Raw genomic sequence first — 19,670 nt, 5'->3', positions numbered from 1 at the left:
TATATATTTTTGAGAAAAACATAATTCAACCTACAAATGACATAATGTTTAAGTAGGCAATTGATTGTACACAGTTGAGATTAGAAAGAAATCCAAGTAGGAATTATTAATCTTGAGGTCCTTCCTGTATAGGTAATGATTACTGTGAGATTGCATAAGAACATGAAGGCAGAGAGGATAGCTAGGGGAAAAAAAGTCCAAGGACTGAGCCTGAATGCGCGAGCATCTACAAATTGGGAAGGTGGGGAGGGCCCGGCAAAGGAGACTGAAAAGGAGCTACCAATAAGAGAGACAGAAACCATGAGAGAGGGTGTCCTGGGAGCAAAACAAAGAAAGAGCTTCAAGGAAAAAGGGCAGCAGAACAATTAGTAAGGCATTCAGAAAAGACCAAGAAGTAAGAAGGGGGCAAGCCAAGGAGTGGGAGCCATGTCCTGGGTACTAAGTCAGTGATTAGTAATTTCTAGGTAAGAAATGAATGTAGGCATGAATAAAGAAGCTTCACGCTCTTCAGGACAGAGTTGATAACTCATCCATGCAACAGACACTTACCAAACGTCATGTACATCAAACGACTCCAAACTTATTTCCATCCTTACAACCCTCTGACTTCCCGCCCTCGCTTATTCCCTCATAAGGACCATTGAGATCACGTTAGGCCCACCCATGCAAAGGCAAATCAGAAACGTGCCTTTCAAGTTGCCAAAGAAAAACAGAAAAAGTCTGGTGTATATAGAATAGGCATTGTTCCCAGAGGAAAAAGAACAATGCAGGAAGTATCCTGGTCACCAGTCTAGCATTTTGTGTGTTAAGAGTCCAGAGGGTTATTGTGGTTCAACATGGTGGGGCAAGGAAGGTCGGAGAGGAAGGGAACAGGTGGCATGACTAACCACTTTGGTTAGGGCCAAAACTCAGCAATAGCCAACTGCAGAACCAAAAATGCTTAAGGCTATACAAACTTTATTTTATTATGAAGATGTGGGCTACAAGTCAGGATTAGGTACATAAGTAGTCTACGTGCAGGTGAAGTTTGGAACTCTGATTAGTCCTCACTTCTCCTGGTTTAAGATCAGGTACCCCCAGTGATGTTACATGCCACCCCTTCCCTCCCCTGACAGTGTCTCCCTGCTGCCAATTCCTCTCTTGTCATATTGTGATCGATGTTCAGTACCCATTTATGAGTGAGAACATGTGATATTTAGTTCTTTGTTTCTGTGATAGATCACCTAATATGATGGATTCTAAATCCATCCAATTTGCTGCGAAGTCCATCTAATTGAAATCTCTCACTTTATCACTGAGAAACTGAAGACCAGAAACGTGAACATTCTTGATTAGGGAGAAAAATCTCAAAAGATCCTATGTTACCATGAGATTCTCTACCTGTTTTACTTTCTGTTTTCCTCCCCAATCTTTACTGCTCATGGGTTAAAGATTTTCTTTTAAACAGCACACATGCTGTGAAAACGTTTCTAAAAACCACACAAGAACCATGTTAAAGACTAAAAACGAATTCCAAAATGTTATAAAGGCAACACAAATTTTTAAAAAACTAAAACTCGTACTTCAGATTTTCTACAAGTAACTAATGCATCCAAGTTGACCTCAGAATTTTTTCTGGAAAATGCTGGAGTTCACAGTCTTCACCTTTAGATTTCAGTCTCAGTATCCTGTAAAGTTGAGTATTGCAGGGTCTCTTCTTCTTTTATATCATCCCCTGCCTCACATTCTCAGAGACTTTTGAAATCAACATCAAGTAACCATATAAGCTTTCAACCCTGCACAGGGAACCTACTTTTTTCATTTATAATGACAAGACGCAGGGACCTTGTTATGACCAAACATTTTCTCCTTTTTCTATTCACATGTAAAACTCATTGAAAGGCGTGTAGCCTATAGCCTAGAACGCATCATAAACTTCCCTAGTAGAATAAACTCAGAGTCATCAAAAAGCAATTGTAACTGAGTAGGGAGAAGGCAGAAGTCTGGGGTGTCATTGAGGATCTCACTTGAGATGTATTGAGACTTATGCTGAATAGTGAAAAAGGCACTTCGCTTCTGTGATTCAGTGCATTCAGTTAACAGCTTTGCTGCAGAAGCAGTCAAGAGAAAAAAAAAAAAACTCAGAGGACCGTCACTTAAACCAGCAATGCTTCTAACTAGCCACAGAGCAAACAGAATTGAGATTTTACACTTCTCCCAATGTTTGCCTCTATTAAGAATAGAAATGATAAACATGAAATATTGAATCAGGGTAATGATGTTCTAGTAACTTAAACACAAATAATCTCATGCTAAAAAAAAATCTTATGTTGGTATTTCCCAAAGTAATATTGTCTTACATATTTTTGAAAAAAAGGTAATTTGTTTAAATACTATCCTTGTGGGAGCCACCTATTTGTGGTGAAGTATGTAAAAATAGGCAGATGTGTATTCCTGGTAAATATACAAGCATTCTAATGCCTGTGATAATGAAAGCTATAGTAAATATTCATCAGGGGTTCAATGATAAACCTTAGTTTTCAATAACTAAGGAATGTGCCTAGTACTTTTATAAATTCAAGTTTTCTATGCTTCATTTCAGTGCTAAGTGGATTACAGCCTTTAAAAAGTAAGTTGGAAGTGTATTTCCTCAAGGGGTTGACACTGGGGAACAGGAAGCACACTCCTCTACTTAAATCCTTTTAGTCAATAATTCAAAGATGGCTACAGGGTGGAACGCATGTTAAACTTGGCCTCCATGCAAAAACAGTCTCTTGAGCAAAGGGTGCCTTCTTGATTCACAGCTGCTTCTGAACTGCCAGGTGGCAGCTACAGACATTTCCGAAAAATGCCTTTGGATGAAAAATTGAACTCTTCATTTCATCTCTAGAGTTTTGCCTCCCAAACCATCCATGTCCAATAAGAAGACTGTCACATCTTCACCCCAAAATGTGCCCTCACTAGTGATAGGGAGACATACAACACAGTGTTTGTTTGTTTGTTTGTTTGTTTGTTTTGCTAGAAATGACCTATCTATCAATCCTAGTTAATCAGAAATTACTTCTTACTTTTCCCCTTGCCTGTCTTAGAAAATGCTAGGTTTATCTTGCATGAGTCCCTGGGAATCCTCCTTACTTTTAGCTTTCCTTCCAGCACCTATCTTACTCCCCTCATCCCAGTATCATTTTGCTACAACCATCAGATTCTGGAGCATGTTATTTCATCCCATTTTGTTGCCCTTGGCAAGGTGAGCAAATCCCAAGTCCCATTTTGTTATGGATCTTCTTATTTTTCTAAGTGAACTCACTGCCAGCAAGCCATCTTTCTGTAGTTAATAAGGGTTGCCTCTCATAGCATAACATTACTGTACTGTTCAAAAGATAATTTTCAACCTATCAATGGTCAAGATAAGAAGGAAAACAGAAAGTGAAACAGGTAGAAAATCCCATAGTGGCATACAATCTTGAAATTTTCTCCCTAACAAAGAATGTTCACATTTCTGGCCTTAATTTTCACTGATAAAATGGGAGATTTCAGGTAGAATCATTTCCTCTAACCCTAAGCATCTTTGGTTCCATAGTTGGCTATCACTGAGTTTTGGCACTGACCAACGTGGTTAAATATGCCATCTGTGCTTCTTCCCCCTCCACCCTAGCCTCCTCGTCTCACCATGTTGAACTATAATAACTCCCTGTAGTCTAAACACACAAAATGAATAATCTAGGGGCATGTGCTGTGGAACCATTTATAAAAACCACACAAGAAACAATGTTAAGTGCTAAAAAATGAATTCCAAAATGTTATAAGGGCAACACAAATACAGAAAAACGGACTAAAAGTCAATACACTTCAGATTGTCTAAAACTAACTAATATATCCAAGTTAACCTCATAATTCCTTCTGGAAAATGCTGGGGTTCTCAGTCTTTACCTTTAGATTTCAGTTTCAGCAACCTGTAAGTTGAGTGTTACAGAGTTTCTTCACCTTTCCGTGTTTTTCCTTGGCCTGCACATTCTCAGGGATTTGGGGAATCAACATCAAGTCACTGCACAGAGAACCTACTTTTTCCATTTATAATGACTAGCCCCTGGGTACCTTGTTATAACTGAGCATTTCCCTTTTGTTCCATTCCAGAACTCACAGGAAGGTCAGAAGGAAAGAAATTGGGTATCTTCAACCAATCAACAAGATTTCTGTAAGCAAACGTCCCCGCTTAATGCTGGGTGAGTTCTGCTGCTTGACCCCACTACAACCCTTTTAACCTAGAGAGAGCCAGGTGAGTCCTGTGGCCCAGCCTGGCTGGGAGCCACCTTGGCTTTGACCACTCTCACACTGCCCTGCAATGCTGCGGCTGTTGCCTCTGCAGTGTTTCCATTTCAGGCACAGCAAACATGTGTAAATACTTTATTAAAAAAAATTTTTTTTAAAACCCAACACATGAAGTGAAAGCTGTTCCTCTCTGATTGATTTTTCAAAAGCTCCCCAGACTGCTTCTGCTACAGATGTTTGCAAAATGATTGGATGCAAAGTGGGCTTAATTCATAAAAGCAATAAAACGTTGCTTATTGACTGAACAGATGAACTAGCTGAGGGGAGATAATTTGGAGTGTTCTTATTGGAAATGCTTTGAAGAAATGTAATGATAGTGGAGAGACAGAGCCTTATTAGCTGTGGTAAATATATTTTCCTACAGAATGCTTAGGAGATTTTGAAATAACTAGAAAATATTCTCACATTTTTATTTGTACTGACTTTTGGACTAAACATGTGTCACTTTAAGCCTCATATATCCATATAATCCTGAATATGTAATATTTAACATTCATAGATACATTTCTGATGTCTAGGGTTGGGAGTCAGGATGACTGAGCTTTAGCTTCAGTTCTCCTACTAAGCCTATCCCCTTATGGTAATATAGAGCAATGACTAGTTCTCTTCAATAGATACATGCTAGAAGCAAAGATTGATCAGTACAGTCTCTTTCCTCAAGGAGCACAGAGGCTGGGTCGAATCTGAGATGCTTCAAAGAGCTCCAATTATCCCAAGGAGGTACATGGGGACCTGCTAAGGAGTGAAGTACACTCCCTACCCCTGCTTCAGAAATCGGCTTGCAATTAGATGCAAGTGCTTTTGTATTTCTGGAATTTGATCACCTGTCCATTCCTTGTCAACATTTGATACTGTAGGACAGGAGTTGGCCAATTACAACTCATGGGCCAAATCTCATCCATCACCTGCTTTTATATACAAAGATTTACTGAAACTTTAAAAAAAAGAAAATTATCTCTCCTTTTCCCCAGAGAAATACTTTCCCTGCCCAGAGAATATGTCACTTTTAAAAATTCTGAACAATAGCAATGCTATGATAAGTAATACCTGTTTTGCTTATCACACAAATGTACCTCAAACAGAAAGAAACCAGTGGTAAGTGTGCAAGTTTTTGTATTATTAATTGAATTATGAAGAAGCAAATGTTTTCTCTATTACCATCTTCTTCTCCCAGTTCACTGATCATCTTGGACTAAAAAATAGTATTTTATTATTCTCAACCTTTGTTTTTATATAAGTTAATAAGCAATGGGCCAGGCATGGTGGTTCAGCCTCTAATCCCAGCACTCTGGGAGGCCGAAGCAAGAGGATTGCCTGAGCCTGGGGGTTCGAGACCAATCTGGGCAACTTGGTGAGACCTCATCTCTATAATAAGTCATAAAAATTAGCCAGCCATGGTGGCATGTGTCTGTAGTTCCAGCTACTTGGAAGGCTGAAGTGGAAGGATCACCTGAGCCCAGCAGGTTGAGGCTGCGGTGGACATGAGTGTGCCAGTGGACTCCAGCCTGGGCAACAGAGTGAGATTCCAACTCCCACCTCTCCCCCCAAAAAAGCAATGAACACATGTGCAGTTAATTTTACTCAGAAAATACATGTAATAGATACTAGTGAAATGGGTGGTTAGACACAAGTGGTGCCTGCTCGTGGAAGGTAAGACCTGATAAAATCAGCAGCAGTCTGTATTTGGAGACCCAAGGCCTAGGATGCCTATAACCTGACCCAAGTGATATACTTCTCTCATGGTTTTCAGGGACTGGGTCCAGAAAATCCACATCTATTTCATTTGCAATATCAGATACCAGACATAGAGTAGCATATGCAAATGCTGACGTCTTTAAAGAACACAACCTCTGGGGGTAACTATATACTCTCTACCAATAAGGCATGCATCCTTCCTCTCTTTTTAATTTGCTGTCACTGCTGGTGGTCCCTAATACCCAAGATTTATCATATCAGAAGTAGGTCAAGATTCAATCCACAGGCCACCACCAGAGTTGTGTCCTAGAGTTGTTGGTTTTTTTTTAGCTTTAGTGGTTACAATATAGATTTGGCACCAAATGGAGGTAATACAAATACAAATATTTAAACCAAATTTTTAATTACATTATATGTCAATGACATGAATACTTACAGAGTCATCATGGAAAATTTATATTAGCTGTGAGCTCCTACTGTCTGACGCATTGGATATTTAAAACAGATTTACAATGAATAACATATTGTATGTACATAACTGAATCTATTATTCCAAGCTCCATTCTGATGGACTGTCAGGAAAGTCACTTTGAGTCATCCCTGGGGATTTCCTCTCACCATTGCTCCAGCTTCTAACGGCTAGCTTCTCATAACGGGTACTACTCATTGCTCATTTGTCTACACAGGTACTACTGAGATAGCCATGTCCCAGTTTGGGTGGCCCACCAGATCAGCAGCTCTGTGGGAATCTTCTGGAAGCCACAAAACCTCTGCAGATCTGGTCCCACCTCCTTATGCCTTTATACCCTGGGAACTATTTCTTCCTGGAACCTCACAACTCGCCTGGGACATCAGGAAACAGCTTTTCAGCCCCACTTCTATGAGGCTGAGAGACAATACTCTTTTCTCTAACTGGAAAAATCATTATCTATCTATCTATCTATCTATCTATCTATCTATCTATCTATCTATCTATCTATCCTATCTACTTACTTATCTATCATCTGGCTATCTACCTCTCTCTTCCTCATTCTCTGTCTCTCTCTGTTTCTCTCTCTCTAATCTATCTATGTATTTATCTATCTAATCATCTGTTAATCTTCCTATCATCTATCTACCTGTATTTATCTAGCCCCTTGCCCCCACTTCTGTTTCAAATCTTTTGTCCTATTTCTGGATACCCAATCTTTCTCAGTGAACTTAAGTAAAGCCAGGAGGTCTGGTAGGTTATTTCTATTTTCTTCCAGGTAATGAAAAATCCTACTACTTCCAAATAGAAGATTCTAAAATTAAAAAATAAAAGGAGAGAAATTTTATTCATTATTCAGCTATGTTTCTATTGAACAAAGGAAATGGACTAGGAGTTAATCTAATTCAGAAATGTAGACTGGTTCAAGATCACTAGCCTCATGATGGAACTGAGCTTTACTCTACATATTGCTCAACCATTTGGGTTTCTTTTTTTTTCTTCTTCATTTTTCCATAACTGTAATCAGTGTAGCATAATGCTTATGAAGCACAGTTTTGGAATTCAGATTCCAGTAATGTTATTTATGACTTTGGGCAAGTCACACAAATCCTGTTTATTCCTGGTTTTTTTGTTGTTGTTGTTGTTGTTTTGTTTTGTATATGGGATAACATTTTCTCCCTATAAGAGATTCAGATAAGGTAAAAAATTTTCTGTCATGTATTAAGCTCCTAATAAATGTTAGAGATTGTCATTACATCATAGCTTCCAAATAAAAGTACTTTACATCTTGTAATGTATTTTTATATTTACTTACTTGGAAAGTGACATATCTGAACTTGAAATGAAAGAGCCTGTGTTGACTAAGGAAGCTCAAGGTCTTGGATGTTGCAAGTAGCATCAAAGGGGAGCAGTCTTTCTCTGCCACCTTCAGTACATCTCGCACAGCAAAGATACTTTACATTCAAGTCTATTCTCTCTACTGAGCCAGGAAGACATTGGTCATACAATAGGATATCACCTGATAAATAAAGGGGAAAATGTCTTTGGCATTAGGCCTATGGATGTGGCACACAGAAGTTAAAAAAAAAAGAGAAAAAGGAACAATGAAACAAGACAAAACACAATAATAGATGAACAGAAGAATGAAAACAATCCGTTTGCAAACACACACACACACACACACACACACACACACACAAATTACCACATTGAACTTTCTGAGGTACTGATCAGGTAGTAACTTTCTTTAAGTAGCAATGGATCTTGATATCTAAAGTATAGGACCTTAGGGCAAGTCTCAGGGTTATGGCCCTCCAGAAGGCAAATTGACCCTGCCCAGTGGACTTTTTCTAAAGATTTTGCAGTGAAATTTTATAATGATGTAGGGATGGATTACTGCACATAAAGAAGTTTCAAGGCAGCTTACTCCATTAAATAAAGACCCATATGTGTTTGCATATTCTGTGAGAAAAATGTATACCTTATAAGTAAAGATACCATTCTTTATATGATGCTCCATCTTATTAGATCAAAGTTATCTGTAATTCTGAGTAGAAATCTATTCATCAGAATAAAAATGAAAACAGTTTTGGATTGAGTTGAGATAATTTATTTCTCGTTCTTTCTCTACCACCAACCATTTATGCAATGTCAACAAAACAGTGAAGAACATAAAGCCTTAGTTCCCTCAAACATGATTGGAAAGGGTAGGACTACACTGTCTCTATGTTGCTTCCTAATGTCTTTGCTTAGAGATAATTCAGCAATATAAATGATATTGACTCACTCCCGACTTCATTGGTCCCCCAGACTGTCCATGTCCTTGGTAGAGCTATGTACAAAAGAAGTGGTATTTATTTGTAAAGAGAGAGATGGGGAGTGTCATGATTCATATCTGAAGAGAGCCTTTTACTTGCCTTCAGACTCCTTTGAAGTTGAACAAAGATAGAAGGGAAATCACAGCTCTGAAATTGGCCATTAGTCACAGCCTAGAGAATAAGTAACAGCGTTTTTGATTCTCTTCACCAATTTTAAATGAGTAAAATGAGGAAAGATGGGTATGTTTAAATCTCTTTTGAAGATGTTGTGCTGCATTTCATATTGTACAGAAGTTTCCCTCAGGTCAAGCACCCTTCTGTTAAATGTCACATGTTTATGCTTGTTAAACTATGAATATGCATCTGATTAATATTTCTAGAACCAAGAGTTTGAAAGAAATCTACTCATGTACAATAGCTTAAGAACATTATGAGATGGACATATTATTAGACCTGAATGGTCTACCGACAGGGCTCCTCTATTATCTGGTTTCTTGTAAAAGGCAGGGAAAAAAGAAAGAAAATCAAGAAACCAGAGGTCAGTTTTTCAAAATGCAGTTACCAGCATTTCAAACACTGCAGCTAGCCGAAGAACAAAGCAGAAAGAATAATACACCTTCTTTGAATGAAGGTGTAAGGAAGGTGATTTTAAAATTATCCTTGACTCTGAAAGAGTATATTATTTTTTAAAATGTGCAATGAGACAACTTGCCTCAGTTACCAGCAACTACTGGTAATATAAAGTTGCATAATTTTTTTAAATGCTGTTAGAAAAATAGATACAGAGAAAGGAGAGGAGACAAAGGCATATGGAGATAATAGATGGAGAGATAGAGAACACATGCCTATTTGTTACAGCAATAATTCTCCTTTTTATAGAAACATATTGTAAAACAAATGCTTATATGTGTATGTAAACATTTTACATATATTAGTTTCATATAGGTATGTGTATATCAATCTTAAATATTAGAGTGTGTATATATACATAAGAACACACACATATAATACTGGGTATGGTATGGAAATATTTCTTTCAAATATTATTGCATTTGATGCACAAACATATATAATAAATATATATGTATAACTTATTAGCCAAACAAGAGAGCCCACACTCATGAATTTTACCTCCAGGATATTACCAGGTTATCTGGGTATACATAATCCGAAAAAAATCTCCTCATGATTTCGGCAGGGAAAGGGGGAAAACTATTTTGAAATATGTACAGAGCATTCCTTCATCTTAATGAAGGACTGCCCTCAAAATAAACTCTTTCATTAGAGCCTAACCCCTTTGGGTTTTAACACAGTCAAGCTGAACTATGAAGCATGTAAGCATGAACTTCTTAAACTATTGAGGTCTAATCATAGGATTATAGAATGTTTCTTATCCTCTCATCCCTGACCACCACATCAGTTAGACACTTGTAAAATCACAACAGCAAACAGCAAAAAGTACTACAAAGTTCAGACTCTATTTAACAAGAAGTCTTTACAAAAACTCCAGACAACAGGGAAGACAAAAGCAAAAACACTAGATAAATTTTTAGTCCCCGGCACTTATAGCTACAAGAAGCGCAGCCTACTATAGCCTAACTTCTAGTCAGATAAACATGAAACCTCATATCAAAGGTCTATCTACCTCAGTTCCTTTTATTCTGTTTATCATGTTAAACTTTCAGTAAAAAAGCAGCACACAAAAGGCATATTAAACAGTGAAAACACAGTTTAAAGCAACAAGGCCAGCATCAGACCCACACATGGCAGAGTATTAGACTCAACAGACTGAGAATGTCAAATAACAAGGATTAATATACAAGGGACTCTAATGTAAAAAAAAAATTGGCAACATTCAAGAATGGAAAGGTTATGTAAGCAGACAGATGGAAACTCTAAGGAAGAATTCAAAGTAAATGTCTAAAAAATCACTGTAACAGAATTAAAGAATGTTTTTGATGGGCTCATCAGTAGACTAGACATGACCAAGGAAAGAATCAGAAACCTGGAAAATATATCAAAAGAAACTTCTCAAACTGAAAAGCTAAGAGAAAGAATGAACAACAAAAGATAACAGAATGTACAAGAAATATGGAGTAGTTACAAAAGTTGTAAACTACATGTAATGGATATATCAGAAGAAGAAAGAGAAAAAGGAACAGAAGAAATATCTGAAGAAATAATGACTTAAAATTTCTCCCAATTTAATGCCAGACACCAAATCATAAGCTTAGCAAACTCAGAGAGCACAGAGAAGAATAAATTTTAAAAAATCTATACTGGAGTATGTCATACTCACGATGCATAAAATAAAAAATAAAGAGAAAATTTTGAAAGAAGTTTGAGGCAAAACAAACAAACAAAAAAGAATGAGGTTTGCATTGGACTTTTCTTCAGAAATCCTACAACCAAGAAGAAGGTGGAGTAAAATATCTAGTCTTGAAAGAACAAAACTGGCCGGGCGTGGTGGCTCACGCCTGTAATCACAGCACTTTGGGTGGCAGACGCGAGAGGACTGCCTGACTCAGGGGTTCAAGACTAACCTGAGAAACATGGCGAGATCTCATCTCTACAATAAATAAAAGAATTATCCAGGTGTGGTATCACATACTTGTAGTTCCATCTATTTGGAAGGCTGAGGCAGAAGGATCCCCTGAGCCTAGCAGGTCAAGGTTGTGGTGTCCGTGAGCGTGCCATCACTGCACTTCAGCCTGGGAGGCAGAGTGATTTGGACTCAAAAGAAAGAAAGAAAACAAAAAAACAAAACTACAGACAGAATTCTATATCCAGTGAAATTATCCTCAAAAACTGAAAGAGAAATATATACTTTCTTAAATAAAAGTTGGCATTCAGAGAGAGGGAAAATGATATAGGCCTGAAACTCAGATCTATGTGAAAAGAAGGAAAGGAATTTGAGGAGGGAATGAAAGTAAAATAATATGCTGGGTTCGGTGGCTCAGCCTGTAATCCCGCGCCTTTGGGAGGCTGAGGTGAGTGGATTGCCTGAGCCCGCGGGTTCAAGACCCGCCTGGGCAGCGAGACCTCATCTCTACAATAAATCAAAAAATCAGCCGGGCATGGTAGCGCATGCCTTTAATGCCGGCCACTTGGAAGGCTGAGGCGGAAGGGTCACTGGAGCCCAGCAGGTTGAGGCTGCAGTGGCCGGGAGCGGCCACTGCACTCCAGTCTGGGTGACAGAGTGAGACTCCAACTCAAAAAAAAAAAAAAAGAAAAAGAAAGTAAAATAATATATATTTTATGTTTCTTATTTTAATGGCTCTTACTGACAACAACCTGTTCCAAATAATAGTAACAATGTATTCTGTGATCATAGCTTATGGATAAGAGAGATTAATTATAATATTATAAGGGACAAAAGGGAAGAATTGGGAATACTCTACTATAAGGTATTTGCATTTCCCATGAAAAACAGTATAGTACCGTGTGAAGGTGGACTTAGATATTTTTTATACAATCAGGATCTCACTCTTTCACCCTAGATGGATTGCAGTGGCATAATTGCAGCTCACCACAAACTTAAACTCCTGAGCTCAGGTGGTCCTTCTACCTCAGCCTCTGGAGTAGCTAGGACTACAGGCATGTACTACTATGCCCAGCAGATTTTTTTGTTTGTTTGATTTTTATAGAGATGAGGTGTCCCTATGTTGGCCAGGCTGATCTCAAACTCCTGTGCTCAAGCAGTCTTCCTACCTCGGCCTCCCAGAGTGCTGTGGTAGTGAGCTACTGTGTCCAGCCTGAAAGTGAACTTAGGCTGATTGTAAATGTATATTGCAAACTCTAGGGATACCATTAAAACGTAAAAAGAAGTGAGTCTCAAACTCTGTAATTTCCTTTTTCTTGGCACTTTTGCATGGTTCTGATGAATACGGGTGTCTGCGTATTCGTCAAAACCCTTAGACTGTACATGTCAGAGTGAACCTTAATGTCTTCAATCTAAGAAACAAAAATTAAGCCAGATGTCAAGAAAGCCAAGAATGGAATGTCAAATGCCAAATAAATCTAACTTTTTTACAGATGTATGGCAAAACCTCACTGAAGAGGGAAGAAGGAGAAGTTGACCTAAGTAAATTTGGAACTGTTCATTTTTGGTTCATTTCTTAACTGAAAACAATTATACTAAAGACAAAGACTGGTTGTAAATGGTGGCATGAATAAATAAATTGTAAACTGCTATGCATGTGTACTGAGGTTGAATAAATAAGAAATAGAGGATGGTTGGAATCAAGTTTCACTTTGCTGGAAAAAGAAGTTACAGGAAAACAAGAAGAAACGGCTAGAATGAACCCATGGTGAGTGTTGGATTACAGTCAAAGACATCAGTATGAACTCATTTGTGCATGTATGTATATACACACGCATATACGTACAGATGGATATAGCGATAATAGGTGTGTACGTATTGCTTGGTGTACATACATATGTTATCTAGCTTCATCCACTGAGAGGGACAGATTGTGGTTTCTGAATATTGTTAGATATATATATATATATAGTCTTCTTGGAGAAACATCCAATTCTAGGACAGTGACAGGAAATATACAAGATGGGCCTGGAGTCTCACAGTTTTGGAAAGTAAAAGTGTTTGAAAAATGAAAAGATGACTGTGATACATATACACAGTAGAATATTATGCAGCCATAAATAAGGACAAAATTATGAACTTCACAGCAATCTGGATGAACTTAGAATCTATAACACTGAGTGACCTATCACAGATACAAAGAATCAAGTATTGTATGTTCTCATATACAAGTAGACCTTGAGCAATTATCGTAATACTATAAGAAAAGGGATTGGAAGTAGTGGGAAGCTGCCAGGGGAGGGCGGGGGTGGGATTGGCAGTCGTGGGAGTCTGTAAGGGGGAGAAGGGGACCCATCTCATCAACAAAGGTACATGCATAATGAACTTGTGTATACCTAAACCTGAATTGTACCCCACATTCTTAATTTTTAAAAAATGAAAAGATGAGGACACATCAAAGGAACACATGAGCCAACCTGAAAGAGCTCCCATAGCTATAGGTAGATCCATTGGAGAAACATTAATAATATGGTGCTGGATTGTAGTCCATAGAGGAAAACAAGTCTGTAGCTATGTAAGTAAATAATTGCATATACAAGTAATGAAGGAGAGGACACCCATCTTTCCTACACGAGAACTTTAAAAGAATATGTAGATACTCTCCACCAAAGAGGGTACAGCCTAATTGATCTCCCATTCCCTTGGGAGTGGGCTGAACTTAATAACTTACTTCCTGTAATAGAGTAAGGAGAGAGAAAATACTGCCTTCATAGTACAGAACCTGGCCAAAACTCGTTAACAGGATGATGAAATTGACATTATGCAATGTTCTGTGAAATCAAGTATCCCCTGATAGAATGTGATAGGACGGACTCTTTATGAGAAAGTATATCCACATTTTACAAAATACTTGACCAGTACTCAAAATGGTCATGGTAAATAACAAGAAACTTTTTCTCAGTAAAAAACTGAGAAACTGTCACAAATCAGAGGAGGCTAAGGAGGCATGACAATTAAATGCAAAGTGGGACCCTGGATTATAACCTGGAACAATAACAAAAAAATAGGCATTAACAAAAGACTGCTGAAATCAAGTAAAGGATGAAGTTATTTACTAGTAAGGAACCTATATTTATATATAAGCTTTAACAAACATACCATGACAAAGTAAGATGGTAACATTAGGGAGAACAAACTGAATGCTAGGTATAGAGAAACAGTTCTACTCCTGTATTCACCTACAATCTCAAATCATTCAAATAAAGTTTATTTTAAAAAAAATTAGTGTGCAGTGCTTAGTTTAGAATAAGGACTCCTCAGTTAAATATTGGTAAATAAAAGAATTATATAGTATACAAGTGTTTTAGCACAATATCTGGTGCACAGTCAGGAATATGATAATTTGAGCTAATAATTAAAAAGTAATAATACATTTGTCCATGATTTAGGAATCACACCGAGGTCTACATGGCAAACACTTTCAAGAAAAAACTCAAGACTGATTTTAGTGAGCTCTTATGTTTTCATTGTGTATGTAGGTTCCTTCCCACAAGTATTCCCATGGCTAATAAGACCAACTCTAAGCAAGAATGACCCAGATAAAATTCAAGGGCACTTTTAAAAAATTATATACTTCTCCTTAGATTTCTAGGTGCAAAGAAAAATCTAAGGTTTTTGTTGTATCCTTTTTCCTTTTGTGCTAATATTATTTTTTGGTGTTTAATGCTATTTTCTAAGCTGTATTTTTTTGACATGGGCAGTTTGAAAAAATGTTATTAAACTTTATTTTTCCTAGTATTTCATACACATTAGCACAAATGCAAGTTGACTTTAGAAGTATTTATTAATTAAAGTTTCAGATGTTCTTGCATGTTAAGTCAAAGGAAAACAAAGCTCATTTTAAACTCCAATGTTAGGCTGTATCTGGAACCCAAGTTTATAAAAAAAAATTGTAAAGGACTGACAGAATTTTAAAATACATTTTCTTCAACTTTGTGCTTCAGATGAGGCCTCTGTAAATAGACTGCTGGAGTGAAGGATATCTTGTTTCTTAGTTGCAATACAATTTCACAGAACGTGGAAATGAGAGACAGAAAAGAACTATTAAATCATCGTGTCCGCTCCCTGCTGGCACGGGATTGCTCCCCGCAGTACATTTTCCGTTGCTTTGTCGATTTTGAAATGACTCAAGCAAGGAGGTTTCCATCACTTCCCTCGGGAGATTTTCAGTGGTTTAATAGCCCTCACTGTTAAGATTGCTTTAATTTTCCTTCGCTCAATTTTCCTTTGCTTAATTTTATTCCATCTTTCCCAGTCACACTCACTTGGATGTGCTCCCCCACACACCCCAATACTTACAGGGAGTTATCATCTGTTAGTCATCTAAGGAATGGATTTAGTTTTTTTTTTTTCCTTTTCTTTTCTTTCTTTTTTTTTTTTAATCTTCACTTCAACATCTAATACTCAGTCTCCCTCAATTGTTCTCAATGATTTCCTTTGGAGACAATTTGATTTGTAGTCAGTTAGCACCAGATACATTTAAGCAAAATATAACTAAATTATTAGCACTCCATTTATCCCAGAACTCTATATCATGTGTTTAATATATTCTTGGATACAAAGCAGACTCTTCTGTAATCATTCTTAACACTTATTTAGTCCCAGCAATGTGCTAAACATAGTGCAAAGGAGAAATACACATTGCTTTTTCATGAATTTAAATCCAAAATCCAGTATGTCCTCAATATGGCAGATGGGAGGTAGACCACTTCCAGACAACAAATTGGCCTGATTAGAGGGGGACCAATTTTTTTAACCATACATTCATATGCTTCCATGTTTTTCCAGGAGATTTACAAGACTGTAATAAAATAGGTTAAGACTTGCTTTAAATGAAGTATATATTGGCAATCATTAGAAAATAACATATTTAGTAATTTCAAACGTTTGTTTTTTCATATTAGAACTTTTAACTCTGATACTTACATTTTATCACGGGAATTAGGGTCTTGTCCGCAGTCCTTTTAGAAGTGTGAGATGAGAGTCTTCAACCAAGGAGCATTTAACCTGAAGCAACTAGTATCTGAGAATCCCTCGATTTCTCATCCACTTCTGTTATATTAGTGTTCAGAGTTGCTAGGAATATATAGGGTGGGAGTAGAGAGGAGAAAACATTTGCAGTGAGGGAGTTATTTGTATGTTAGCATATCTGGTGAACTGCCTAACGACAACTCAAAAAGAAGATTGAAACCTAAATCTCTAATGTAATAACAATTGGTTATTATTTACACTTTTATTCTAAATAGATAATCTATTTCTTACCTAAGTTCGCAGTTGTAATTTTATCTTATTTCTTCCTCAGAGAAGATTATTCATATTGCCTAAACTTTAGGTCACTTCACGGTAAACTCAGCTTGAGCTGATTAGGATGAGGGGTTCCCACAGCATCAGCCAAGATGAAGGTTCCAGCCATTGACCAAAGATGAAGGGAAGTGGCCTAGTCTACCCCTTTCTCTGTCAAGTGGCCAACACAGAATTTCAAAAATCCAAAAGGTATTATGGAATTCTAGCAATAAAATGACAGGTTGGAGAAACAGTCATTTTATTCCCTAAATTATTACAAGTTCAGCTCAGTTATTCAAGATTAATTTTTAAAACTTAAAACCTGGGTAACTCCTTTGGATCCTGTCCCACTAGTGGAAACTTCTCTGTCTTCTCAATAAATCCTGCTTACTCACACACACACAAAATAAATAAAATTAAAACCTAGGGCCGGGCACGGTGGATCACGCCTATAATCCCAGCACTTTGGGAGGTTGAGGTTAGAGGATTGCCTGAGCCTATGGGTTTGAGACCAGCCTGGGCGACATGGTAAGACCTCATCTCTACAATAAATCAAAAAAGTTAGCTGGACTTGGTGGCGCATGCCGGTAGTTCCTGCTACTCAGAAGGCTAAAACGGAAGGATCACCTGAGCCCAGCAAGTCGAGGCTGCGGAGGCCGTAAGCGTGCCATGCCCTCCAACCTGGGCAACAGAGTGAAACTCCAACTTAAAAAGAAAAGAAATTAAAAGCTAAGTGACCTTTATCCAATGCTTTCTGAGCTGCCAACCCGCCTTTTTTTTTCTTAACACACTACCCACCATTCTGATATAATTTGTGCTCTATGTAACACATTCTGGGAAATATTTCACCATTGCATCCCCTATCAATCTAACACAGTGCTCTTTACACAGTAGAACTTAAAGCATGCATGTAATTTATTTAATCATTAGGTCATATAAAGAGGTACAAATTAGATAGAAATTTGCATGAAGCTTAATGAATGAGAGTTCCTATTCCTTAATAGCTAAACTGAACAACACACCATGACAGAAACAAGAGGAGTTCGAGCTGAAGGTTGCTTTGCTCTTGAATGATTTTTATGGGGTTTATAGACTCTACCTGGCCTTGAGTGTCCTGTCCTTGAATGTACTTTTCCACCTAAAGTGTACTGGGCCAATCATCCCATACCCCCACCTGGGTGATAAATCATGTAGAATTACTGTCTGCCTCGAGCCTCACCAGAGGTTTCTTGAAATGCCATCTGGGCTGATGTTTCTTATCCAGCTGTATTTCTTAAATCTTTAATTAGCAACAGGTTTTTTGTGCGAGGACAGAATACAACCCCTGGGCTACTTCATGTGCCAGTGAACCTCACATGCTGCGGGAAGGTTGAATCCAAACAGTTTCTCTTTGCATTATCCCTCTATAAATGCTCTTTGTTGGAGCCAGGCAAGAAACAAATTGTTCTGATGCACAAGAAAGCCCCCGCAGTGACAGCGAACACTAGTTGATGTATAAAATCCTAATATCTATGTGATTCTTTCTACAAAATCAGGTATTTAGGAAGATGACTATCTTCTTGCTGATTTTATGTCAACTTTTCCAATTTTTGAAGGAGGGAAAATTGAAATCTCTAGCTATAATTGTTAATCAGTTTATTTCTTCTTGCAGTCTTTAAGTATTTCTACACTTTTTTGAGGCTTTGTTATTAGATAAATTAATCCTTATGACTACTATACCCTCTTGATTAATTCACTTCCTTGTAGTTCTAAAAAAAAGTCTTCATCCTTGTTAATATTTATTTCCTGCAAAATACAATTTGAATGATAAATTGAGTTATAAAAGAAACTCCAGTTTTCTTTTATAACTGTTTTGAACCTTGTCATTTAAATCTATTTGTGTCTTTATATTTCAAGAGCATTAAAGTACTAAAAGTATTGCAGTATATTCTTAGATCTTGTTTTTATTCCAATCTGACAATCTCTGTTTTATAATTGGGTTATTTAGACCATTTACACTTAATGGGAGTTTTGCTATAATTTGTTTTAAATCTATAATTTTGCTATTTGTTTTCTATTTGGTTCATCTGCTTTTTGTTCTTCTTCTGCATTCTTTTGGATTACTCAAAATGTTTAATGATTTCCTTTAATAATTTTAGTTTAATTATTTAGTGGCTGCTTTAAGGTTAATAATATACATCTTTCACCTATCACAGTCCACCTTTCTAGCCTCTGTTTTTCTTATTGTACATTTCATTCATATATGTTGTAAATTCTATGATGCATTACTATTTTTATTAACCAAACATATTTTAAATATATTTAAATAATAATAAAATAATCTCATATTTTTACCTGTGTAGTTACCATTTCCAGTGTTCCTCATTCCTTTAGGTAGATTCGTATTTCATCCAGTGTCATTTTCTTTCTGTTTGAAGAAGAAAACAATGCAGGTCCTCTGGTGATGGATTCTCTCAACTTTTGTATGTCTAAAGATATTCTTACTTCACCTGCACTTTTGAAAAATATTTTCATTGTATATATGATTCTAGATTGACAGTTCTTTGTCTTCAAAATGATGTGTCACTCTCTTCTTGTATTCTCTGCTGGCACCTCTATCCTGTGTTTCTCTGTGTGTAGCATGTACTTTATTCTGCCTTCTTCTGAACATGCTCTGTTTATCACTAGTTTTGGGAAATTTAATTGCAATGTATCTTGATGTGATGTTCTTCATGTATCTTGTACTTGTGTTTAATTAAGCTTCTTGTCTACGGTGATTTATAGTTTACATAAAAAAATCATCAAAAATAAAACCATTTTTCTTGTTTCAAATATCCATGATCCCATTTCCTTCTACTTTGGGGAATCAATTGCATGCATATTAGACCACTTGAAGTTGTCCCTCAGCTCACTGATGCTCTTCTCATTTTAAAATGTTTGTCTCTGTGTTTCATTTCTTTTTTTTTTTGAGTCAGAGTCTCACTCGGTCGCCCAGACTGGAGTGCAGTGGCCGCTC

The sequence above is a fragment of the Carlito syrichta genome, unplaced genomic scaffold, assembly GCF_000164805.1.
Source record: "Carlito syrichta isolate Samal-C Ts95f unplaced genomic scaffold, Tarsius_syrichta-2.0.1 Scaffold308159, whole genome shotgun sequence".
NCBI lineage: Eukaryota > Metazoa > Chordata > Mammalia > Primates > Tarsiidae > Carlito > Carlito syrichta.
This window is presented reverse-complemented; position numbering follows the sequence as displayed.